Below are 27,128 nucleotides of genomic sequence, written 5' to 3'. Positions count from 1 at the left end.
TCACACTTACCGGAGTCAGCAAACAAAACGGGGTTGTTCCCAGCCTCCATTAGCACAATTTTCTTCAGCACCTTTTCATATCCTGGGCTTTCACCGGTACTTTATTGTCCTCAGGTGACCCATGTCACTTCTGGTTTGTAAAGTAGCAAAGTAGCGGACATATGCCTCTGGTTTAACAACTTCCAGGCAGTTGCTCTGATGCCCCAGCTTGGAGAGAATAAACCAGGGACCACTGCATTCAGTTAACGAGGAGCCTCAACTGTCTATAAGGGGGTCACTGCCCATCAAACCCCGAAACTGCCTCGAGCGCAGCCATTGGTTACTGGTCACGGCTGAAACCGCAGTGAAAAGCTCCTCCCTGGCTAGGACTGCCCTGTAACTCCACCCCACTTTGGGGGGTGCTTCCCCCCCACTATCCCCGGTGACCCCACCTACTTCAGATCTTATCTTCATGCACCTATACTCACAATGTCTTCTTACCCACATCCTATCCATTTTAGAGTTATGCACACCACCACAAGGAAAATGTTTTGCCGTATGTTAACACACATTCTGCATTGAGAGCCTCTGTTATCCGACTGCCAGGTCAGTCACTCCCATAACCTTTGTATGGATCACTTCTGTTTCCATTCTAGGGAGAACGGACCTCCTCTGGTATCTGACTGCCAGGTCAGTCACTCCCATAACCTTTGCATGCATCCCTTCTGTTTCCGTTTCTAGTGATAACGTAGCTCTGGTATCCGACTGCCATGTCAGTCTCTCCCATAACCTTTGTCTAGATCTCTTCTGTTTCTGTTCCAGCAAGAACATCCCGCCTCTGGTATCCAACTGCCAGGTCAGTCACTCCCATAACCTTTGTATGGATCACTCCTGTTTCAGTTCTTGCGAGAATGACCCATCCCTGGTATCGAACTGCCAGGTCAGTCATCACCATACCTCCTTCCGGGTGTCCCTTTACCCTGGTGCCACTGGCCCTTATTGCCCTTGGGTATCATTCCTCCTCCGGAGCTACACTGATACCTGGACCTAACTCCTGGCAGGAGCATACGCTCCCAGAGTGTCTGGTCCATGTCACCAACTGCCACGACACCTTCTTGAACTGCTCCCTTTTCCACTCTGCTTACTGATATTCAGGGATGTCATTTCACCAAAATGCCAGGGATAGCGGAAGTTACATCACATGACCCTTGACCTCCTGGTGACATCACAGGAAGTGATGTCATTTGACCCCACCCCGAAGATATATCGCAGGATGCGATGGAACATGACCTTTTTCCCGTTGACAAAACAGGAAGTGCTATCACATATATTAAGATCAGTGTATATAGGCCCATAGTACCAAATTACTGTGAATGCAAGCAGACGTCCATGTCCAAATGATAATGATGTGTTATTATATAGCACTTACGCTTAAGCGCTTTATATAGAAAAAATATACACCAAATATCACCCAACCTGTGTTTGTACTCATTTATCAACCTCAGAAGGATGAAAGGCTGAGTTGAGGCATTTAAGAACATACTAAATCAGTGACTCACCCCCTGAAGTGTGCCTGAAATAAACCTTTAATGAGCCTAGCAATTATTTTATAGAATTCCAGAAAGACACATTATTTGGTATTCCTAATCTTTCTTATTTAGGGTCAGTGCTGAAAGTGTTAGACTTGTGTTACTCCTTTTCTTCTTTTTTTTAAGGGGCTTTAACAAGAAAGCCAGCCACTCCCGAACTAAAGAGCCACATGGTTCTGGCCACAGCCCATGAGCTTACATTACAAAAAAAAGGAAAAAAAAGAAACTTTTTGGTTTCTTTTTTTTCTCTTTTTTTTTTCTAGAAAAAAAGGGTGACCACAGAGGTTGCAAGTGAGACCTCATAGGTCGCAGTTGCGACCTCTGGCGACCCCTAAATGACGTCCCTGCTGATATTCCTTCTGGAAATTGCATTTGTTACCTGGCGCTCCTAATCCACCCCTAAGCGGATATCCTAATGCAACCATGTATTGTAGTACACATTGATGTGGCCAACCACCGTAAAGGACATGACAGCACTTCACTTAAATTATTATTATTGGGTTATTTATTTTTTATTTATATATCCCTTTGCCATGGTAATATGGCCATAGCTCTATACAATTATCAATGCACACCTGCAATTGGCAATTTTTATCTACCTGGATAAAAGGAGCGCAGTCAGCCATGCCCATATTCAAACCTGTGACCTTGCAATTGGATATAGTAATGCAACTCGCTGAGCTACCTTTCCTGGAAAAATGGCATGCAATACTCCATCAATTGTATGCGATCCCACAATTCGATGAAGAGCGCCAGAAAGCTGGTGCACTCCAAAAACAAAGGGATGACCTAGCTGCACAGATGGGTACTCTTATGCAGTAAAGGGACACCTTAGGCCAGGAGTTCAGTTATTTAAAAGCTAAAATGGAAGAAAATCACCTGGCCCTTCAGGGACTGGGTGAACTCCAAAAAGATTCCGAAAAACTGTTCGAGCACGCTAGGAGGGTAGACGATGCTCTAGCAAAGAAGGACCAGGCCAGTAAGGACAGGACTCAGGAGGTAACCCTGCTGCAGCAAAAATTGACCCAATACTTTAAAATTACCCAGGAAGCACAGAGAGACAAAAAGGCTCTCTGTGAGAAGAATTGCAGGCTCCATAGACAGGTAGCTATGCAGGAACGAATAATAGAGACTAGTAAGACATTGATAGAAGAGCAAAAGGGCCAGATTATTGCATGGCAACAGGGTGTAGGGCCTGAGAGAGATGAGGTCCGCCGATAGAGGGAAACACCTGAGCATAACCTCATGAATCCTGGTACCAGAGACTTTCATCTCTTCAACTCCATGGACTCTGCCATCCCCATGTCCACTGGCGCACATGAGCCCAGTGCCACAGGGATGGCAGACTTCAACCCGATGAGGAATGTGGAGCTCATAGATCAGCACCTCCCAGGAATGGATGGGCGGGCATCTGTGTATGGGATCCCAAGTACTAGGGCCATCTTCTCTGGTCAGGGAGACTCCAATGAGGGGAGGGTTAGAGAAATGGATCCTCAAAAATATAATTTACCCAGAGACCAGATGGTAAAATTTAGTGGGGAACTCCATGAGAGTAGGCCCACTAAGGGCATCCTGAAAACCTCTTCTCGGCTAGGACAGTGGGGGGGGTTACTCAGCCAATCCTGGGAGCATGGAAGAATCAAAAGACTCTTCTGAGCACCCAAGGAATCAAGAAATTAGGGCCCCACATTCCGCCAGCCATTCCCAAGCTCGCAGAATCCGTGAGAGCCTAGAAGACCAGATAGGCACCTCTGGTAGCAGTGCCTCTGAGTCAGAGGATGAGTGGAGCAGGGTCTCCAGAACTAAAAAAGCCAACAAGGTCAAAAGGGCCTTGCTCAAGGATGCCCAAAAACAAATAAAAGCCATTAGGAGTGTCATCACGTCCTATCATAAGAATGCAACATATTCGGTTTGGGAGCACCTTCAGCTATTTGAACAAATGATGGCCACTTTCCATTTGAAAGAAAGCCAAAGCTGTATTCAATATGTAAAGTGGACATTTTCTCCCGAGTACTCCAGCTTCTTTGCGGGGCTGAAGGATCAGAATCATTCCAGATGGTCTACCTATAGGGCAGCCATCATGAAAAAAAAATGTATTCGCAGGAATCCTCAGGAGGCTCGCACGGCAGCCTACAACTTGCAATGTGGGGAAGATCAGGCCCCACAAGAATTTGTTCAAGAGTTAAAACGTGCTTTGCGTAGACCACAAGAAGGGTGCAAACTGACAGCAAAGAATTTGTAAACACTTTCTTTCATGCTCTCCCTAAGTATATCATGACCCATCTAGTGAGGGACTTTCACGAGAAAAGATCCCTAGATGGTGTCATCGAACAAGCCACGTGCATTTATAAGGTGCAAAAGTCAATGGAAAATAAAAACAATAGCAAAAGCCCCAAAACAACCAACACCCGTGCTGCTAATGTGGTGGAGGTGAAGGTTGCTCCCATTTTAGATTTAGAAATGGGGGGGCCTAAAAACCTGCCCGCACAGAATCAAAGCAATCCCAAACCCAGAAGGCCCTCAGGCCTATCAAAAACAGGGAGCCAGGGAGGCAACCCTACAAATGGGACCCCTAACTCCCCTGACTACATCAACCACACTACAAGTGCAATAGACCCATCCTGGGGTATGTGTGGACTCCTCCAGCCCAAGGGGGGGATCCAACCAGACAGCAGCTAACCCAGGGAACTTCCCTCCTCACTTCCCCCAGGAGGGCAGTAATTCCCCAAATACTGGACAGAATTTCTTCCCAAGGTACCCACAAAACTGTAACCCCCAAATCAATCCATCCTTCTTTCCCCACTTTCCTGATCCCAGATAGCCAAATTCCGGAGAGGTGTGGCCAAGGGTGGAGGGGTACCCAAACTTTGCTAACCCGGGGTATTTTGGGAGAAGGGATAGCTACCCTTCCCGGGATCAGCCCAGGGGAGACATAAGGACCCTGTACCAGCCAGAGCGGGTGTCCCAGCTAGAGCGCCAGGTCCAGAATATGGCACAGGATCTGGGTCGCATGTGAGGGCTCAACAGAACCCTCAGTTGAGCATGGCGGCGCAAAATGCCTCAAATCCGGGACCTGGTGCTCCAGAGTAGTGACGGAGGAAGAACCCCAACAACCTACGGGTTCCCAGGGAGGAAGCTTCCTTCCCCACTTGTAAAAAGCCCCTTGAAACCCAGGAACCAGAACCAAAATCTCCTGCCCCGACAATCTGCAACCCAAGGAGCAGAGAGGGGTTAGGAGAAATAAAGAGCCCAAAAAGACCCATTTTGTGGAGGAGGTACAAGTCTTCCAGTTTGAAAGAGAGAGGTCCTCTGAGGATTCTGGGAAAAGGATCTTCTCCTTCAGAGATGGGGGAAGTCTTCACAAAGAAAAATGGGTCCCAAAGGATCCAAATCTAGACTGGGTAGATGTGGGGACCAAGTTAGCACCGCCCATCATCAATCCCCAGAATCACCAGCATGAAAATCCTCTGGTTCAAACCCATCCTGGTGACTGCCTCAAAAAGGAGGGAGGGGTTCAGCCCAGAACCAGGAGAACCCAAAACTTCCCCATATCTAGCTGTCACATTTTTCTTTCAGATTCCCAAGACACCAAACAGAATCCTGCCCATATCACCTTTCTGTCAGTGTCCAAAACCAAGAAACTAACCCACCAGTTGTCCAAAAATGTACATTATCTCTGCCCCCTTGTGGAGAAGGCAGGAAGATTCTATGCCCCGGTCCAAATACAGGGGCTATGTACAATTTTGGCACTGGTGGACACTGGATCCCAAGCTACCCTTCTGTCAAAAAGGGCCTTTGATCAACTGAATTCGGGAAAGGGGGAGGAATACCAAGTTCCTCTCACCCCTCTTCCTGGACAACTTACTTCGACAGGAAATAAATTCCCGTCGAGGGGACTGCGGATTTGGGCATTAACATTGGGTGACACAAGGGTTAAGCACCCGGTCATAGTTGTGTCTCCAGAGGGCACACTTTGTTTACTAGGGAATGACATCCTGTGTAGGTTGTCTCCCCTCATAGATTGTGTAAACAAGTTCCTCTGGACCCAGACTAATAGACCAATAAAATTGAAACATAGTGTCAACCATGTTAGTTTAAACGGCACATGCCACATGGCTGAACAAAAACCTGACCAAATAGAATTTCACTTCCAGAATAATCAAATCACAGACATGACAGTACTTGCAGTAGGACAACAAACTGGTGATGGGGGTCCTCTTTATTACTGAAAATCAACCTTCCTTCCAGTCTAAGGTGCCATTCCACACAGGAAGGAAACATTCTGAAATTCTTTACAAATTCACAATCAGAAGATCCCACTCCTATAGTCCAGAAATATGAAAAATCAGCTCAAAGCCTGGCTGATATTCAGAAAATTGGAGAGCAGTTGTTCATCCCTATTCAGTTAAATGAGGGGAAAGACTCTGTTCTTGCCCGAATGTGCATGAACAAGGGTAAGAGCTTTATCAGCGAAGCCATGTTCCGCAAACTCCCAAAAGATCCAGTCATTCCCACATTTAAGCTAATAGACAAATGGGAAATGGATCTGGAAACATCCAATTCCAAACATCTCCTGCCTAGCAGGTGTATGCTCAAAATGTCCATAGGCAACAAGAGCATAGTCCATAATTGTTGGGTCGTGCGAGATGTCCCTGCTGCATTTTATTTAGGCAGTGACATTCTCAATCGCCGTGCCATTAGTTTGGACCTAATAAACTTCAAAGCTTGTTCTCGATTAGCGGGTAATCCCATGGACTTTGATGACCCACAGAAAGCATTCAGTTCAGCTCAATTGCTGCCTTATGCAGTTGAAATTCAGATTGGAGAGGGAGTCACCATCCCAGAACGGACCCGACAATTCTCACTGGAAGTGAACATTAAAAGAGGACAAAAATTGAAAAACCCAGACGCCTATATTCATCTTGATGCTTATTTCCAACAGCAAGGGTTGGGGGTAAACCCAACACCAATAGTCAGCATAGAACATGACGCCCATTCCAATAGAGGTGGATAACAGCAATTTAAAGAGTATCACTCTAGCCACAGTCACCATTATTGGAATGGCGGTTGATGACCGACATTTTTCCATAGAATTAGGTAATGAACTGTTAGGACCAATCCCCAAGGACTGTTTTGACAGTGATAGTGATGATGGCATAACACCAGACAGGATCTTCACCCGGCATTTGGTGAATTTCCTGGTGTACACTTCCTGCCCTTATGGTAAGGAAGATGTGACCTGTGACTTCAGGAGGGATGAGGTGATCTTCCAAGTCTGCGAGGACTGCCTTCCTCACCTGATGCCACCAGTCCAAATCAGCACTTTGACCAGGGACTTCTCCACCCAGCTGGAGGAGGCCGCTGAGATAGCAAAACCGGAAGTCTTTCCAGGCTTCAGGCAGATGGTTGAATAGAGAGTCAACCTAGCTGATGCCTGTGAGACTCGAGCAGAAGCAAAAAATGAAACAAGTTTTATTAGATTTTCAAGATCTCTTTGCGGTGGACTCATATGACTGTGGTTGCACCGACATCCACACAACAACAATTCACAAGGACCCTGGCATGACTCCAGTGTTTGTGAAGCAATATTGCTTGCCTCTCGCATCAATGGAGTCCCTGACTGAAATAATTAAGAACCTTGAGTCCCGTGGGATCATTTGTACATTCCACAGCACCTTCAACAATCCAGTGCTGGGGATTTTGAAACCAAACGGCCAGTGGAGTATCTGTGCTGACCTTAGGGAGCTCAACAAACGGGTTCATACTTCCCGATGGCCTCCTCCCTACATTGGGCCTCATTACGAGGTGGGCGGTAAGGGATTACCGGCACTGGTAAGGGCACCGGTGCCGATAATCCCTTACCGCCCTACTATGAGTTCCCTTTGCGGGACCTCCCTTAACGCCTGGTTTTTCCAGGCGTTAAGGATGGGACCTGCAAATGGACTCTGGAGCTTATAACGTTACTGCAATTTGCAGTACTGTTATTATCACCTTCCCCATTCCTGTTGAGCCCTATGGGGGCTCAAAAGGGAATGGGGAATGGCCCTGGTGAATGGGGAATTACCGGTCCCGCCAACCTTGGAATGGACCGGTAAATGCTTCATTCACCAGGGCAGAGTCGGAACGAGTTTGGAGGCAGCCATGGCACTAATAGCGCCATCGCTACCTCAAACCTCGTAATGAGACCCATTGACCAAGGGCTGGCCCAGATCCAGGGGTCACAGGTATTCACTGCCATTGTCCTGACCAATGGGTACTGGACTGTACCCGTCAGTAGGGAGGACCAATACAAGCTGGCTTTCACCTTCGGGGGGCAGCAGTACACATGGACCCGGACTCCCTTTGGATACATCAACTCTGGCTATGAATTTAATATCTTCCTACACAAGGCCTTGCCCGACCTGGGTTTGAGGGTTAACCTGGCCTCTGTAGATGATGTTTTAGTCAAACGCTCCACTGTGGAGGAACCCATAGCGGAGATCTGTCATGTCCTGACACAGTTGAGGGCTTCTGGAGCAAAACTCTCCGTACAAAAGGCACAGTGGTGCAGAACCTGTGTCAATTTCTTGGAGCATGAGATTGCTCCTCAGGGTCTCTGTCTCCAGGAAAGGAAAGTGGAAGCACTCCAGAAATTAAAAGACCCCACAACTCTGCGGGAAATAAGGAGCCTCCTTGGACTAACTAATTACAGCAGAAAGTTCATTGAGGATTAGGCAGAGATCACAAGACCCCTGATCCATCTTTTGAAGGGGGGGTCAAGTGGGAGTGGGGTCCAGAACAAGCCGAGGCAGTAAGACCATTCAATAGGAGCCTCGCACAAGCACCTTGGCTAGCTTACCCTGTCAAAAACAAGAAGTTCTTCTTGGAGACAGAGTTCTCAAATACATGCTTGACTGCAGTATTATATCAAAAGCATGACAAGGTCAATAAAGTAATCTCCTATGTGAGTAAAACTATCCCCTGTGGAGGAAAAATTCAACGCTTGTGAGAAGGCACTCCTGGCAACGGTGTGGGCATTGAAGAATTGCCACCCGTTTATCCAGTATTACACTTCGGGCTTCCCTGCGGGCTTCCTTGCAGAATACGACTCCTTTACAAGCTCCTCTGTGGAGCAGATACAGGTTGCCAATGGCGCCTGTACAAACTACAACAGAGTCCGTGTCAGCTGACACGTCCTGTACGTGGAAGATGTACGGCAAGACACGCCCCCATATGGCTTTAAAACCCGTCTTTCAAGGGGCTCGTTGCTGCTAATTAGCGTTACAAGCTACAGCGGTTACGTCCGTTTACTCTGCATGATTTCCTAATCTGCTTACCTGGTTCTGACCCTTGCCTGGCTTCTGGATTGGCTTGCCTCCTCCTTTATTCCTGTCGTGCTCGCCTGGCTTTTGACCCGGAACGTTATTGGATTATTCTTCCTGCTTCTTGCTGGCTCTTGCGGTACCTCATCCCAGCTAGCTGCTACCAGACACGGAACGACTTTGCCCTCCTCACAGGTGACTTGCAATCAACCATCCTGAACTCTTCTACGCCTTATCTGGATGCATGTTTGCTCAGGTACATATTTGTAGTTGGCAACTCCATCTCTATTTGTAATCATTTCTCCACGGCCTTGATTGGATTTTTTTCTTTTGTTGGATTTCGGGACATTGAGTGACTGTCTTGTGAACTTGTCTTCAAGTGCATATAAATGCTTTGCTGATTCTGCACCAACCCAGCACTAAGGCGACCCTCGTGCCGCTCGGGATTATTTCCCTATACTAACATTCCTGTTTGTTTTCTCCTATCGTTGTCTTCTGTTTCCTGGACTATTATCCATCCTCAAAATACCCATATTCTGGTTGGTTGTCATTGGTTCAATACTTTAGGAAGTCTCTTTAGAATTATTTCCACTCACGGTGCTTATTTATATTTTGTAGATTCACCCCGGGGAAGCTCCACTCCAATACCTACCTAGGTATTTTCCTGTATTATACTGCTGTTCTGATTGCTAGGTTTATTCTCAACACTGTATAATATCTTTGTATTCCTTTGCAACATTGGTATTGGCGGTGTGTGTTCTCCCCGCTCTTTTATTCAATTGACACCTCTGTCTGTCCCAATCGAAACAGCGGAGAGGTACATTGTAGAAAAGAGCCCCTCTTTGAGGAAGCCTGAGTCTTGTACTCACGGGAGCTGGGATGGAAGGCTGAATATTGGTTCTTGTACAACCATCAAGTCCAAGGTCACTCATCCACGTCTTGGGCCTACTTCGGAGTGGTGAGTAACATCTAGGGGGAACACATCATAGTGGAGACTCCACACCAGCCTCTGCAAAAGTGACAGGATCCGGGCCGGAAATGTGAGTAATTCCTGAATTTCTTCCTGGATTCTGTCAATGAAAGGCTTTCCTGTGGAGGTCAGATATGGCCAAAACAAGAAGAGTCCCCTCTTGCAAGGTCTGGCTGACTTGCATGATTGTGCCAGAGAAAACTGAAAAAAAGACTTAAAATCAAGGACAACATGGAGGCATACCTTAATTCCCCACACAAAGTCTTTGAAGAAGACAAGTGTGAGGGAATGCCCACTGTCTATGTGGATGGATGCTCCTACCATGTTGACAACGGGGAAAAATAACTTGTGGCCGGTGTAGGGAATGCCTGGGTGAATGATGCCCCTGAACCCTCAGCTGGGTACAAAATCGGTCCCCGAAGTAGTCAAGTGGCAGTGTTGATGGCTGTGCATCAAGCCATCCTCACTGCTGTCCAACATCAACTCCACAAATATTCATAATCACAGACTCAGATTATGTACTGAACGGTTTTGTGGAGCACCTGGTTAACTGGAAAAACAGAGGTATGCTATGTGCTAATAACAAACCATTGAAATATGGGAAATTAATCCAAAATATTGATGATCTGGTCACCTCGAATGGGATGATGATCAAGGGTCATTCTAAAGTATAGGGATCAGACAAATCTGGAAATGACCTAGCTGATCAGCTTGCCAAAACCGGAGCCATCCAAGGGGATCTGCTTGAGATCAAGTCCCTGTTGGGGGAAATCCAGGTCACTGCTATCACTAGGTCCCAGAAAAATGCTCACATTGAACTCTGAACTGCACAATGGAGTAAGGAGACCCCAGATGCTGATTTGATTATGGCTCAAAAAGGGGATACAATAATTTAAGTTTTATCAACAAATTGGGGACCCTGAGAACTTTCCCCTGATGGATACCGATTACATAGCGAAAGAGGACCTCAGAGTGTTGATGAAATGTCCAAAAATATTCCGAATCCAAGACGGTTTGTTGGTGACGGGATCCCTAGCTGGCCATGATCAGTGGGTGGTCCCTGCCTCATTCTGAAGCCTGATGCTAAGTCACGCCCATGATGCGGCCACAGCCAGTCATCGGGGGTTTCATACGACATTATAAATCTTGAGAGGTTGCATACTGGCCATACATGGGGCAGGACCTCGACCAATACTTGAAGGGGTGTCTTGTGTGTGCACAATTTCAGCCAACATCCTTCACACACCGCGCACCCCTCCAAAAGAGGGGGATGACACTGCCTTGGTCAGATTTACAAAGTCGATTTTATCGGGCCCGTGATTCGCTCCTCTAGGGGGAACAAGTACATGTTGACCATGACATGCTTGTTCACTAAATGGGTGGAATGTCTCCCGGCCCCAAATTTCAAGACAGGCACAGCAGCTGCTCTGATGATCAACCACATCTTCTCGCATTTTGGACTAACCCAAAGGACTGTGTCAGACCGAGGAAGCCACTTCACTAGCGAAGTGATGACAAAGATGTGGGAGATACATTGGGTCAAAAGGAAACTACACATTGCCTACCAGCCAGCCTTTAGTGGTGGAGTTGAGAGATGCAACAAGACAATTGTGAGCATATTAAAAAAAGTTTGTAGCAGATTCTGGGCCAAGTTGGGACATCCGATTACCTCTTGTCCTGATGGCCATCAGATCTACCCCCTCTTCTGCAACGAAAATGTCTCAGTTTGAGCTGATGACTGGATGAAGGATGGCGCTACCCCAGCATCTGCTCTACAGAACCCAAGAGCAGACCTTGATAAATGCCTCCACAACTCATGAGTATGTTGAGAATCTGAGAAAAGACCTTCAACCTTCTTTTGTCTATGCTCAGCGGAATCTAGAATGATCTGCAGACAGTATGAAGACCCACTATGACCTGAAGACAACAAGAAAAGAATACAAAGTAGGAGACCAGGTCTACTTGTACAATTTCCAAAGGAAACAGGCCAAACAGCATACATTTCTTCCTAGCTGGCGGTGTCCTTTTGAAATTGTAGACAGAATCTCACCAGTCGCCTACAAAATCTGTATCCCCAAAGGCAGTTTGGCAGAGGGGGAATATAAGTGGGTCCACATCAACCAGCTGAAGTGTTGCCATCCTAGGCATGCTCTGCAGCAACTAGAGGATTTATCTGGAAACCCAGAGGGGGACATTCCAGCTCCCTAGATAATTCCGACTGTAAAAACCATTCCATATGTTATAATCAGTAATAAGTATAAGTGGGAAAGATTGTCATTATATGTCAAATATATGCGTCTGCCCCACTACATGAACAGTGGTGGGGAAATGTCCACAAATATGCTCTGTTTCGTCATCATAGGACTGATGCCGTGGATCCTAAGCACCAAGGAGGACCACTCGGGGACCAGAAGGAAAGACCCAAGGGGCCTGGGGTATCGCTACACACTTCCATCTGGAACCGGCGAGGGGAACCTGTCGATCCACCACTGATGGCAGAAGCAGACACATTTTTCCCACTTGGACCCAAAAGAAAAATTGAACATCCCAATCTCCCGACTTCCCCTTGATGGGCGGTCAAAAGTCTGTGCTCCTTCTCATCTTCTACTTCTCACCCCTCTGTGTGCACTTGAATCCTCTCCTCACTCCCACACAGGAGGCCCTGCGTTTATATGCAATGTTTGCATTTGATTAGCACTGTAAGTGCGAGACCCACAGAAGTGGTTCATTGCTTGGGAGCCTTTTTCCTGATTGATTCAAACGGGTGCTGACTACAGTTTCCCCAGGTGAATCTACTGCTACTACAGCCACTGCATGGATTTGTGTATTAAGGCCATAAAGCAGCCTTCTGCATATTGGATTTGGGTGCATCTCCATTCTGTTTGCACAACTCCAAGATGGGGCTGCAGCATTACACGGTTGTTTTAATCTTCTCTTAGATTTATATGAAAATGTCTTTGAAATAGCGTCAGAATCCCTTTTACTCCGATGGACTAGCTTCTGAACATCCCGTTCAAAATGGTTGATTGTCTCTCAAGCTGCATTCCATAAATGTCATCACACAGCTCACAGAACCTCTGAGCATTGTGTCACAAGCAGGTTTCTTCCGTTCCTCATGATTCTGCTTTCTTGTTTGTACATGGGACACTTCACACATGGTGGGAGATAATTTTTGTCACTCGCAGAACGCTCCTAGAGAGTGGAAGATGTAAAGAGCAGCCATATAGACCTCACAACTTAAGACGTTGAGTGTTTTTTGTTGCACATTAATATGCATTGCACAGATTTTCTTTTGTTTGGGGGAGGGTACAGGTAAATGAAGAAATTGAAGCCTATTGACATAGTGATTTGTGCTAAATTAAACCATTTTGATCAATCAGGAGAGCATAATTTAGGAATCTAGTTCCAAAGTCACCAACTTGACATTTGGCCAAATCTCTACTGTTTCCTCTTTGTCAATCTATTTGTATATAATGTAGAGCTTTGCACCGATAATCACTTTATTTCAAAGCATTGCTGCATTAATCAGGTAGGGAAACTAAAGCAGAGAGACAAAGATGCATTTAACCAAGATCACGCAAATTCTGGCATGTGGTGAAACTGGGGTAAAAATCAGTGGCCTTATTTCACCAAAACCAGAGAGCTTGTGGATGTGACATTACAGAACAATTCTAAAATCATGCAAAGGGAAATACAACAATCTTGAATCTCAATGATGCCTCAGTTTATGTGTGTTGATATATATGCAAAAGAAGGGAGGAAAACGGCACAATGGCGAGAAACAGCACTTTGAGTCAGCATTCGTCCCTCATAAATGAAAAAAAAGAAAATATCTAATTTGCGAAAGAATAACTACAAGTTTATTATAAAAACAATATGACAACAAAAAGCAAAGGCAGGACTCCAGTAAAACATGTCCTGTGAGACGCATTTCGCGCTTTACATAGGGCTTGTTCACATACAGGGGGCGGGACCAACAGGGCTTAATACATAACTGTAGTCCTATTACTGTGTTGACCATGAGTCATAAACCATTACCAGCTCAATGACTACCACAGCAGACATCTTACAATGAATTGACAAAGTGAGTCAAATAGTAAAAATGAAAACAGAAGTCCGCCTCAGTAGCAACACAGTTAATGTAAATGAGACAAAAGGTTGGGAACGGAGGTGCAGGGGGAAGAAGAGGAGAGAGGGGAGGGGGAAGCCGTTCTTCCCACAGTATCTCGTTAATATGTTGCAACAAATACTTAGTGTCCTTTAAATATGATGGCAGAAATGAAACAAACAGATTCAAAGTTTCTTCGATAAAACAGAACAAATGCTCTAACAGACCATTAGGTTTACTATTAATGCTTCTCCTCAACACTAGCTCACTAACTACTCTCATCTAAACCGCAGTTTAGTAACACACAAATAGAAGAATAGCCTTCCCAACTAATTGTAGCTGCCCAATGCACACTCACACACCACCACATACATCTTTCCCTTCATACTCAGACACTCATGCACACATACATCACAGAATGGCCCAACAGACCCAAAGGAATGCCTACCAAAAAGCAAGTCCGTAGGAAGCAATGCAGAAATAGAGCAAATGAAAATATAAGTGTTCAAAATAAGCATCCATCTACCAGAGTTTGTACAAAAAGTTCAAACAAAACAGCTAATAGTCATTTACCGAAACACAACAAGCTTCTAGTACAGAAACTGTGCCTCCTCTATCAAAATGTAGAACAAAACAGAAAATGATTAACAAGAATTCGGCTACGACTACTGCTAAAACCGTTCCTATAAATCTTGATATACTAGCAAGTAACCATACCAAAAAAAGTATTTTAGCAAAAATGTTCAGCCACAGAGTCCTTAAGAATCATATAAAAACAGGAGACAAATCATGCAAAGCCCTTCAAACCTACCGTAGAAAATTAATCTTAGAAGCTTTGATAGACACTGCAATCCTTCTCAAAAGAAAGTTATTCATTTTAGTGTTAAAGAGAATGAAAGCACTAACAAAACTAACTACTATATTACAAAAAAACTTCTCAATAAATGGAATGTCAACAAAAATAACTTCTTAAATTTCTGTGGAGGTGAATGGAGTCACACCACGAGCACAGAACCATATTTTAATGAAGAAGCATATAAACAAAACCAAACAAACACAATTGCCATACATGGCAGTGGACGAGGTTATGAAAAAAATACCAAAATGGAACAAGAAATACTGCTTACAAAAATATCCCCAGAAAACTCAGAATTACCTCTCCAGAATGTCCAGTATACAAATGGCCATTTGTAACATTTCCAAAATATCTTTCAAATCTTTACGCCAGTTCCTCAATCAGTATGTGAAAGGCACAGACAAAATCAAAATGAAAGTGCTGCAAAATATGGATGCGTGTCCAATGTGCAAATACACAGGACTACAAGGACATTCATTAGCCTGCATTTCAGGACCTATTTGCAAAAGCACCTTCCATCATATAAAAATGATATCACCACATCATTCAACTATCAGAAAGCTAGTCTATAAACTGCATTATGCTAAAAGTCCTGCTTTAACACTAGCCAATTTAAATAACACTCTTCTACATGGTACACCCAAAGACCTACTCGAAGAAATCAACCATATCCAGAGAAAATATTTTGGAAGTGAAAGCCACTTAGAAATTCAATAGCTTTACAACAGACTAGCAACAATTCTGCACATGGCAACCTTCTACTACACACATACAAAAAAGAAATACTAAAATTTAAAAGAACATCCGCTGAAGTACCAAACCATGTGTGTGATGCCGCAGAACTTTTTATAAAAGTAACACAAAAACTGTAGATGTAACATGCAAAATAGGAGACAATGAAGATTCCAAATGGTTTGAATTAGATCTCTACCTTATAGCAGAATATAAATACGAAATGACTGACCCCTTAATACTTTGCAGTTACTGCACTACAAAACTTGACGACAACCAAACTCCTTCACGTGCTATCACAAATAACTTGAAATTATTCCCACTACAAAAACACCTGCAACAACTCAATTTATATGAGTGTCATAATTCAAACAGTGCACCCATTTCAAGCAATAATACGCCTTCAACCAAAAACAGTAAAATTACGTCCCTCTGAATTGGTGAAAGGCATTTGTGGCAAAGTATTTTATTTACCATTAGATCTGAAAGAACATGTGCACACTCTGGGAGTGAAACTTCCAATAGAGCAATCTTTAATTGTCTTAGTAAATGGTGTACCAACAAAAGACAAAAGAATTTGGCAACAACTCATAGACTTACATAAAGTTAGACAAGCCTTGCAATATCTAAAAGACAATAATAAATACTACAAATAAATAAATATTGAAGACAACTTAAGTGAAACAACTGCAATAATTCAAGAGTCACCAGAAACTGGTCAATTTAAATTTCTAGGTCCTGCTACAGTATCCAATATTTTAGACCATTATACAATTCATCCATTACACTCTAATGACACCATAGATGATGCACTAGAAACGTACCAAATGTGACAAGCCAAAGGATCACCAATCAGCATATGGGAAAAAAGTATAGAAGCACATGCTTTTCCTGTACTCTTTCCTATTGGCAAAGGAGGAAGGTACGATTATAGACCTACTCAGATAACAGCATCAGATTACCGCTCGTTACAAATGTATTCTGAAGATCCCAGATTTAGACAAAATGTGGAATATATACATATTCTACCTACTCTTTGAAAAGTGAACTAGCAACTCTATGTCACGGAGTTGCACACATATTGAAATCAGGAACCCACTTTCCAAATATGTCAGCTACGCAATTAATACAAAAAGTGCAAAGATGAGGTTTTACAATCAAGCATTACAAATCCGTTAGCAAACATGCGTGGTACGAAAGAATACTGGTTCCGACGTCACGGAGATGTACGTTGTATGATAAGAAACCTTGGCCCACCCATTTTGTTTGCTACATTAAGTTGTGCAGAATATGCATGGGAAGATTTACATGATTTCCTACGCATATCAAACAAAAACAAAACAAAAAGATATACTAACACCTGGAGCTCTTTACTCTCTAGATCCTGTTAATGTTTCAAAATATTTCTATCATCGTTTCATTGCTATGCTACACTTTATTTGTAAAAAGTGTTCCTCCCCTCAGAGAAGTGCACCAGTTCTTTTGGAGAAAAGAATACCAAGCCAGAGGAGCACCACATATCCACATGCTTTTATGGATTAAAGATGCTCCTAAATTTGGTCAAGACAGTGATGCCACTGTTTTACATTTTATCAAAAAATATGTCACTTGTGAAATTCCATCGGAAGCAACAAATAGTGATCATCATGCACAAATTGTACAATTTCAAAGACACAAATGTGGCAAATATTGTCGTCACAAATACGAAAACAAAAGGAAATACTGCCAAAATTCCGCTTTCGTTTCTCTAGACCAGTTACAGAAACAGGTGAAGTGAACAACTTCATGTCTTCAGTTAGACATAGTATTAAAAGCAAATCACCTAAGAACACGTATTACATAAAAAGAACAGAAGAATCAAAATATATCAATGATTACAATGCAATCATTGCCCTCTTATGGAATGCAAAAATAGATGTGCAGTACATTGCAGACAATGCCACTGCAATTGCACAATATGTTACAGCCTACTTAACGAAAGCAGAAAAAAGAGAGCTTCAAGACCTCTGGAATGACCTATAATCGGACAAAACACTATCTCAGAAATTAAACAGCTTAGGAATAAAAATGCTCTCAACATAGAGAATGTGGCTCCTATGAAGCTGCAGATCGTTTAACCGGTACTGCTTTGTATGGAAAATCTGAAAATATAGTATGGCCAAGTCTTGGTCCTGCTAAATCTAGAAAAAGAGTTCTCAAATCATACGACGACATAGAAACAATAACCAAAAATGATCCCAACAGCCAAGACATTTTGAAAAACAATTTACTAGACACATACTACCCGAACAGGAGTACCACTTTGGAAACCATGTGTCTATACCACATAGCCCAAAACTTCACATACACAAATAATATAAAACCCGATGAAAAAAAAGGTAGATATAGAGTGACAGATTGTGAAGGCAGCTTAGTGAAACTTACCAAATGAAGCTTAATTAATCATATCAAATTGTCATTAAAAACTCCTCAACATAAAGAACTATATTACATGTCCCTGCGACAACCTTTTAAATCATGGAGATAAGAAGAAGAGATACTAGAAAACGACGACTCCTATGAAGACGCTTTCAAAGCAAATGTAAGTACTATCACCGATATAAACTTTACGCAGTACAAAACAATGTTGCAGAATGAACAGCAACACGAAGAAGAACTCTAAGCTCAACTAGATAAGGACACTCCTGACAGTAGTCAACCTTCTGTAACAGGAAGTCAAGAACCACTGGTACAGCCACTATTAGCAAATGAGGCAGAATTAGCTATGACAGAAGTAGAGAACACCATGTGTCACTATGAAGAAGATACAGAAGACTTAACTGTACTACAATCAAAACTGAACAAAGAGCAGCGTACCATTTTTCAAGAGGTAACAAAAGAAATTGCACAGGTCTACAACATGAAAATAATGTACGTGCCAAAATTACAAACCTAAGCTACTATACATCGGTGGTGAAGCTGGTTCAGGCAAAACATTCTTAATCAAAATCATCAGCAATTTCCTTCAACAATTGACAAACAACAAACTGTTGTAACTGCCCCCACAGGTTTAGCTGCCTACAACATAGGCGGTGTCACTTTACACCGATTACTACTCCTTCCAGTAGAATACCAAAACAAATTAGAATATAACAAACTTTCTACAGAAGCTGCAGTGGAACTACGCAGAGTGTTAAAACAAATGAAAATGCTACTAATAGATGAAGTGAGCATGGTCTCCAACCTAATGTTGGCTTTGATTCACCTCAGATTGCAAGAAGTACTTAAAACAAACTACGAAGAGCTCTTTGGAGGAAAACACATTATTGTTTTCTGAGGTCTTCTTCAATTGACACCAGTGAAAGGTGAACCTATTTTTAAAACCTTAGGACACAAACTCTGCCTTAAAACTGTTGGCAGCATAGGAAATGTCAACCTTTGGCAACATTTCCAATACAGAGAATTAACAGAAAACATGCGCCAATCTGCAGAGCTCACTTACGCCAACATTTTAAAAAGTATTAGAGTTGGTGTACTATCTCAAGAAGCAGAAGCAATATTAAAAACCCGGCACATGCATGCACTGTATGGCCATAACTCATATGCTACTGATGTTATAGAACAATTAGCACACAAACATGTCATTTGTATGTCCTTAATGCCAACTCTTGCAAGCTGTTCCAAAGTCAATGAAACAATGTTGAAAACAAAATGTTACCAATAATTTAAATGTACTCCACAGACAAACTGGACGTACATGGTAGGACACTACCCATGTGTCAACGAGCCACAAAAAGACTAAATACCTTAGAAAATTCTATCTCCAACACAGCTGATTTGGAGAAAATATTAAAATGATCCTTAAACTGTAGAGTAATGCTTAAACGTAACCTTGATGTGGAGCGAGGACTAGTTAATGGGGCACTGGGTACAGTTTCTGGCTTTCAAACATACCCACGTGGCAACAACATTCAGTTTGTAAATATTTTCATTGACAAACTTTCAGAAGTAAAAAGGAGACGGCGCTCAGCAGCTCGATTCCTTCTCTTCAAAGACATGTACGTAGGCAGAGAACAATTTTCTCTGAATCTAGCATACGCAGTCACCATTCACAAATCACAAGGTCTTACCCTAGACAAAGCATTGATATATATTGGTAACAGTCTTTAAAGAAGGCATGAGCTACGTAGCAATATCACGCTTACATACACTTGATGGTCTATTTCTAATCAACTTTCATGCAAGTAAAGTAAACGCTGATATTCCTTGCATTTTAGAATACAATAGACTACGTTCACTATACACCCCCATCTAAAAACATACCCTGTTCCCCAAAAAGGAAAACATTGTAAAGAGAACGAATTCAAACAGAAATGCAACAGGATCTCACTGCAAATCCTTCAAAGAGTAAAAGAAGCTAATACTTCATCAATTACCACAACCAAAGGAGAACCCATTACTCAAAGCAACTCAGGTACTTTTTCAAAGAAGCAACACACACTCTGAAAAAAATGACTTGGACACAGAACTATCTGATCCATTCAAATTTTCAAATATAACTGGTGTAAGTTGCTATGCAAATGTAGCAATGAATATTCTATTACAATTGCCACCAATTGTTGACAACGTTTACTTGCACAGTACAGGCCAATTGTGATTGCAAATGTTAGTCCTTCATAGAAACGCAACAAACAATCCTGACAACACGTATAGTGTTCATGGAATAAGACAAGAATTGGACTACTGTGCTGGAATAGTGAAATTCACTATAAACTCACAAGAAGATGCACAAGAATGTCTAATGTACTTACTACAAGTACTGGAAAACAAAAACATACCTATAAATGAAATCTTTCAGATTTCATACATGTGAAAACATACATGAACTCTCTGCAACAATGTGGCACAGGAACAAATCCCTAATGAGTGCTTTGTGTATGTTTCCATACCTAATTGTGAATGCGTTTCATTTCAGCAACTTGTACAAAATGCAAACCATGGTAGATTATGTACTACCTGCAAATCAGGTAATCGCTCCACCTTACTAATATAAAAACATAGTAAATACATAATTCTAATGCTTCTACGTTACAATGGAGATGGTACCAAAAACAACTGCAAGCTGACTGGATTCACACATAGTCAAGTATCACTTGGTAAGAAAACCTTCACAACAATAGGAATAATCTACCATGCAGGAGCCACAACCAATACTATGCAGAATAGAAGAAATTCCAGGACTCAGCGCCACCAGTTATAAGATCATTTAATTGTGTTGTATTGTCACACATTAAATGCTGAAGTGAAGCCCATAAGCGATAACATGTGGGATGTTTTTACCCATGCATCCGAGCCCTACCTCAAAAACTGTGCAGTACTGGCATTGAAAACATCATGACGGCAAGAGCTTCCCAGAAAATGCACAGGGAAATGCATGAAGAATAGGCTGCCACTCATTTTTTCCGATGTTATGGGCACAGAAGGGCACTGCCTAAAACCACCATTGGACTACCCACACAGTAGCATGAAACAATTGGGAATGGCAATGCTGATTGCCATAAGCAACCTAGAATTGTGGGGAATTCATTTTCTTAAATCCCAAAAATGGGTGCATCACCAGTACTCACCAATATTAGAAAGCCGGCGTTTTAAAACAACACCAGACTTTTTTTTTTGTTGTGTAAAACTGAATAAATGAACCCAAAGCAGGCCAAAGAAAGACTTACTGAGAGGTGGATACAATGTAAAGTTATATTCTGAAGTGACTTGAATGTTCATAACAAGACTGGCTGAGCTCTGCAGGTCTGCAGCAGCCTAACTGAAACTGGATTTAAAACTACCAAAAATCGAAAATGTTTAAATTAACTGAGTGACCTACTTTTGAGTGGCACATAGTTTGTCACTGTTGAAATGTCATAGTTTTGAACTTAGAATCAGCATTCTAGCTGAATATGTAAACATTGTCTTGACTTAAACTCGGTAACAAAAAGTGACATTTTATCTGAAACCTGGCTTAATGAAACTGAATTCTGCCCACCAGCTACCCCCGACAGGAGTTGAGACTTGCACAACAGCTGTGTTCCCAGGCCTAGCTGCCTTTTGCTGTTCCCACCAAAAAGGATATGACACTTCTCTGATTGAATTACCAAGGGACTGCTAGAGACTAAACATAGGACCCAGGCAGAGGGTTTATTGAAGTTGCCATAAATGGCTTCCTCTTGAACAAAGCCCTGTCCTGACTCAGGCAAATGTTTTATTATGGGGTCGTAAAAGTGGCTTCCTCCTGGAAGGAAAGGGGAGGAGCACTGCCTGTGAGAGCAAGCTGGCTTGGGAGAACTGGAAAAACCAGAAATTCAACCTTGTACTGGGGGGAAACCACACCCCTGTAGCCAGAATATGGTTTTAGAAAAAGATGAATAACTCATAGTACGGACTTGTCATAATTATTTAAATGATACCATAATTCTTGTGATTTTTCTGTGCACATTTGAAGACATGGTAGGACCCGGTGGTATGTTCAGGGGGGTTTTAGCGGAAAAGAGGATATTACTCTAAATGTATGTATGTTAAAAATCTGACACTCCACCGCCTAATGCCCACACACCATGGGCACATCTGTGTAAATGCGGGGAAAAATCCAATATTGGTAACCCGCCTAAAAGTGAAATATGTTGCCATTTTTTAACCCAAGCTCCTAGGAAGAGCAGATTTGGGACAGAGACTACCTCATGTGATAGGTAATATGCACATGCAATGACAAACCACTATGTATTTGAGAAGTCTGTATTTGAATCAAATATAGCTTTGTGGGCAAACTGACCAGGGGAGAATCCTCTGACCCATAAAACCTACAGCATCACTCTGACTCACAGTTCCTTCCCCAATCATGGGAGAGGGGAGAATTGGGCCAATGGGCAGTTGAGAGAGGGGCTGGCTAGTGATGCTGCACACACACCCACTTTCAAAACACATAAAAGCAGACAGTCAGGACAGATCGGGACATTCTATTCCATCTGCTGCGGGACGCTCTGCCGGGAAAATCCATACTTTACCTCCATCAACCTCCGGAGAGCCAACATAGAGACTTCAATCTATCCACCTTCAGAGACCAAGACTTTACTTCAGAATTTGTAGCAGAGAGGTCAACTACAAGCTAAATCCCTCTTTAGCAGGCCTCAAATCATTGCCATTATCACAGCCAGGCGAGCTGTTTGAATTCTTTGCAAGAACTCTTGCCATTTGCCAGAGAGCAGTGTTGTATCCAGAGAGAGACCAGCTGAACCGGAGACCGCTGTATCCGGACCCACAGACCTGATCAGAACCAGAGACCCAGACCAGCAGAGTAGAGCTGACCCCGACGCTGTGCGCAGAGACCGTCCGTGGCGAGTGAAGAAAACCAGTTGACCAGATCCGTGGCGAGGCCCATTCTATTTCTAAATATATTGTGAGTACCTAGCAGAACTGTGCAGAACCAATCTCTTAGTTAAAATAATATAATTCAATCTATTTTAATCTAACCAGAACTGCCTCCTAGAAGTTGTCACCTATCATTTGCAAAGCTGTCACCTGTCATTTTTTAGCTGCAAGTTTTTCAAATCCGAAAAACAACCTTCACAAAATCGTTCATAACTCCGTAACCGTTTGTGCTAGGAACTTGCAGTAACTTTACTCTGAAAGCTGGGAATCTTGGCTTTTCTAGAACCTAGAACCGCATTCCTATTCCCTACATTTTTGCCGCAATCGCGAAAAACGCACTCGCAAATTTTACCGCGATTTGCAAATTTCTCCACGTGTGAAAACATCAGCTTCTTTGCTTTCCTTGCTAAAAATTAGTTTGCCTCTTAAGAACCATCCCTGAATCATTGCTAGAGTGAGCCTGGACTAATATTAACTTGATACCACTCACCCTGAACCTCTAGAGGGAATTAAAAGCATTTTAGCATATTTTTCACTTCATTGCCAGCACATATAAAAGCATTTTGGGCCTGTGTTTCAAACTTCTGTAGTCTAAGCTTGCTGGGGTGAACTGAATTACATTTGATTGCATTTCTGAGAACTGTGTGCTTTCCTTCCATTTCCTTGCATTGCATAAAGGGGGGAAAGGATTGCCAGAGAAAAGTGATTACATTGTTTTGTTGAAATCATATTGAGTATTTTCTGTATTGCATTTTCATTCAACATTACATCCATCTGAACTTATATAAAGTATTCTCTACCACCTTATTCTTCTGTTCCTATTCACAAGTGTGCTAGTGCCAGACTATCCATTATTGATTACTGCTCAGATTAAGTGTGATATCCAATTATTAATTATTATAAAGTGTGATATATATATCTATTGTTTAAATTATCAAATAAACCTTTTAACTTGCAAAACAGAACTACTTCTTGGCTCAGTGGGGTCAGGGGGATTCCAAGAGAGGGGTGTTATATAGGGGTAGTCATCCAGAACGCATGAACTGGACATAAAGATATATCAATAAGGGTTTTCATTCAGTATTCTAGACTAGGCATTGACTTAGCTGTAGTGTTGAATTGAATCCTCTTACAAATTGGGGGCTCGAGCGGGACGTTTGGGTTAGATCTACCATTTGTGCAGATTAATATAGCGTGCCAGTTGACCAGATACACATATCCGGTCGGATCACCACGCTGTGTTACGCTGTAAAGCACTCCTCAAAGGAACGCTCTAAGGAAAAGGTCTGTTTTGCAAAAATAAAATACAAACTTCTGTAAGTCAGGAAGGAACTCAAATCTCTAGAATGACGACCTTCGTAGACATGAAAATAGCCAGAGAGCACTTCTTACATAAGTTATTTGTGAGAGGTGAGTGGACTCATCAGGACCAGACGGTCTGGTTGCAAGCAATCGCACCCCAGATCACGGAAACAGGGTCAGATACATGGAGAGACCAGGGTCCCTTACATGTGGCCCTGAGTGAACTATATATGTCCTCTAAGGCCAAGGATGAGCACAACAAGATTGCCAGGGTAGCGGCATATTTATATTTACATATGGGAGCCATGCAGGACAAATGTGCTGAAGGCCAAGATCTGGCGAATAAGCAACTGCTGGCATTACAGAAGGCCCAATCTGATCTGGACTCTTCTGAGCAGAGGCTGCAGTGGAGCCAGGAGTCAGAAAATGATAGTAGGCAGTATATCATTAAAATAAAAGAGGACATTGATATACTGCAACAGGAAAAGGCTGACCAGGATACTAGATGTCTGGCCCTGCAGAAGGAGCACCAAGACAGTTTGGACTCCTTACTGCAGAGCCAGAAAAAGCTGGAGCAACAATTAGACTTTAACAGGGCATGCACGGAGCAGGTAGCCACCCTGCAAAGTCATCTAGATAGAGTGAAGGCAGAGAGCAACAAGCTGATTTTGAAAGACCTGGATACCCAGGCAGAGTTTGATGAAGAACGCCAGAAAGCTGGTGCCTTTCAAAGGCAGAGGGACAACCTGGCGGCACAAATGCAGGCTCTTAGCCAGGAAAGAGACGCCTTAGGCCAGTAAGTCTGCCATTTAAAAAGAAAAACAGAAGAAAATCACTTGGCCCTCCATGGGCTGGGTGACCTCCAAAAAGAAAGCCAGAACTTGTTAGAACACACCAGGAGGGTGGAGGATGCTCTGGCAAGAAAGGAGCAGGCCAATAGGGACACAGCTCAGGAGGTAACCCTCCTGCAGCAAAGACTGGCCCAGTGCTCCAGGACCAATCAGGAGGCACAGAGAGAGAATGAGGCTCTGCCAGCACAATGATAGACACCAACAACAGGTAGCGATGCAGGAGAGACTGATAGAGTCTAGTAAGGCCTTAAATGAGGAACTGAAGGCGCAGGCTCTTGCATTGCAACAGGGAGCAGGGGCGGATAGAGTTGAGGTTCGCTGGGAAAGAGAAACTCCTGAGCATAACCCCAGGAGCCCTAGTACCAGAGGCCTTTATCTCTCTCAGTCCCTGGACTCTGCCACCCCCATGTCTTCTGGCGCACATGAGCACAGGGCCACAGGGATGGCAGATTACTATCCAGCCAGAAGTATGGGGCTCATAGGCCAGTACCACCCAGTAATGGAGGGGCGGGCATCCGGGTATGGGCACCCAAGCACAGTGAAATTTGTTGGGGAACCCCAGGAGAGTAGGCCCATTAAGGGCATCCTGAAAACCTCTGCCCAGTTAGGTCAGTGGGGGGGGTACCCATCAAATCCTGGCAGCAAGGAGAGATCTGAAGACTCCTCTGAGCGGTACAGGATACAGGAGACCAGGTCCCCACATTCTGCCAGCCATTCCCAGGCTCGCAGAATCTGGGAAAACCTGGAAGACAGACGGGAACCTCTGGGAGCAGTGCCTCTGAGTCAGAAGATGAATGGACCAGGGTTACCCGGACCAAAAGGGCCAATAAGACAAAAAGGGCCTTGCTTAAGGACCCCTTAAAGCAGATTAAGGCAATCAGGAGCGTCATCACGCCTTATCATAAGAACGCCAAGTATTCTGTTTGGGAGCACTTAGAGTTATTTGAGCAAATGATGGAGACTTTCCATTTGAAGGACAGCCAAAGCTGTATTCAATATGTAAAGTGGACCTTCTCCCCGGAATACTCCAGTTTCTTTGCGGGGCTGGAGGACCAAAATCATTTAAGATGGTCCACCTATAAGGCGGCCATCTTGAAACATTTTTCTACTCATAGAAATCCTCAAGATGCTCGCAAGGCAGCCTACAATTTACAATGTGGGGAGGATCAGGCCCCACAAGAATTTGTGCAGGAGTTAAAGCGTGCTTTTGCACAGACCACAAGAAGGGTGCGCACGGATAGCAGAGAATGTATCAATACGTTTTTCCATGCCTTGCCCAAATACATAATGACCCAGCTCGTGAGGGATTTTCACGAGAAAAGATCTTTAGACTGGGTCATTGAACAGGCGACCCGGATCTATGAGGTGCAGAAGCCAATAGAAAATAAAAATAATGCGCCCAAAAACCCCAAAGTCAACAACACCCCTGCTGCTGCCAAGGTGACAGAGGTAAAGGTCACCCCCGTTTTAGAGTTGGAGATGGGGGGGCCTAAAAACCTACCTGCACCTAATAATGCTAGGCCCAGAAGGTCCTCGGGCCAGTCACAGACAGGGAGCCAGGGAGGCAGCCCCACAAATGGGGTCCCTCGCTCTCCTGATTATGTAAGCCCCCGTTACAAGGGAAACAGACCCATCCTGGGTTATGTGTGGACTCCTCCAGCCCAAGGGGGGGGATCCAGCCAAGCACCTAACCCAGAGAAATTCCCTCCCAACTTCTCACAGGAGGGCAGAAACTCACCAAACCCTGGGCAGAACTTCTTCCCCAGGTATCCACCCAACTTACAGCCCCAAAATCCTCCACCCTTCTTTCCCCAATTCCCTGAGCCCAGACAACCGAATACGGGAGAGGGGAGGCCAAAATGGGTCCCAAGGGATGTCAATTCAGACTGGGGAGATATGGAGACTGAGCTACCGCCGCCCATCATCTCATCCCAGAACCCACAATACCAAAATCCCCTGGTTCAAACCCATCCTGATGACTGCCTCCAAAAAGGGGGGGGCGGCCCAGAACCGGAACCCGGGGAACCCACAATGGCTCTGATCTC

This window comes from Ambystoma mexicanum, chromosome 8, assembly GCF_040938575.1.
Source record: "Ambystoma mexicanum isolate Mex_15411 chromosome 8, UKY_AmexF1_1, whole genome shotgun sequence".
In the NCBI taxonomy this organism is placed as follows: Eukaryota; Metazoa; Chordata; class Amphibia; order Caudata; family Ambystomatidae; genus Ambystoma; species Ambystoma mexicanum.
The sequence above is the reverse complement of the archived record's forward strand: the minus strand, read 5'-3'. Positions refer to the sequence as shown.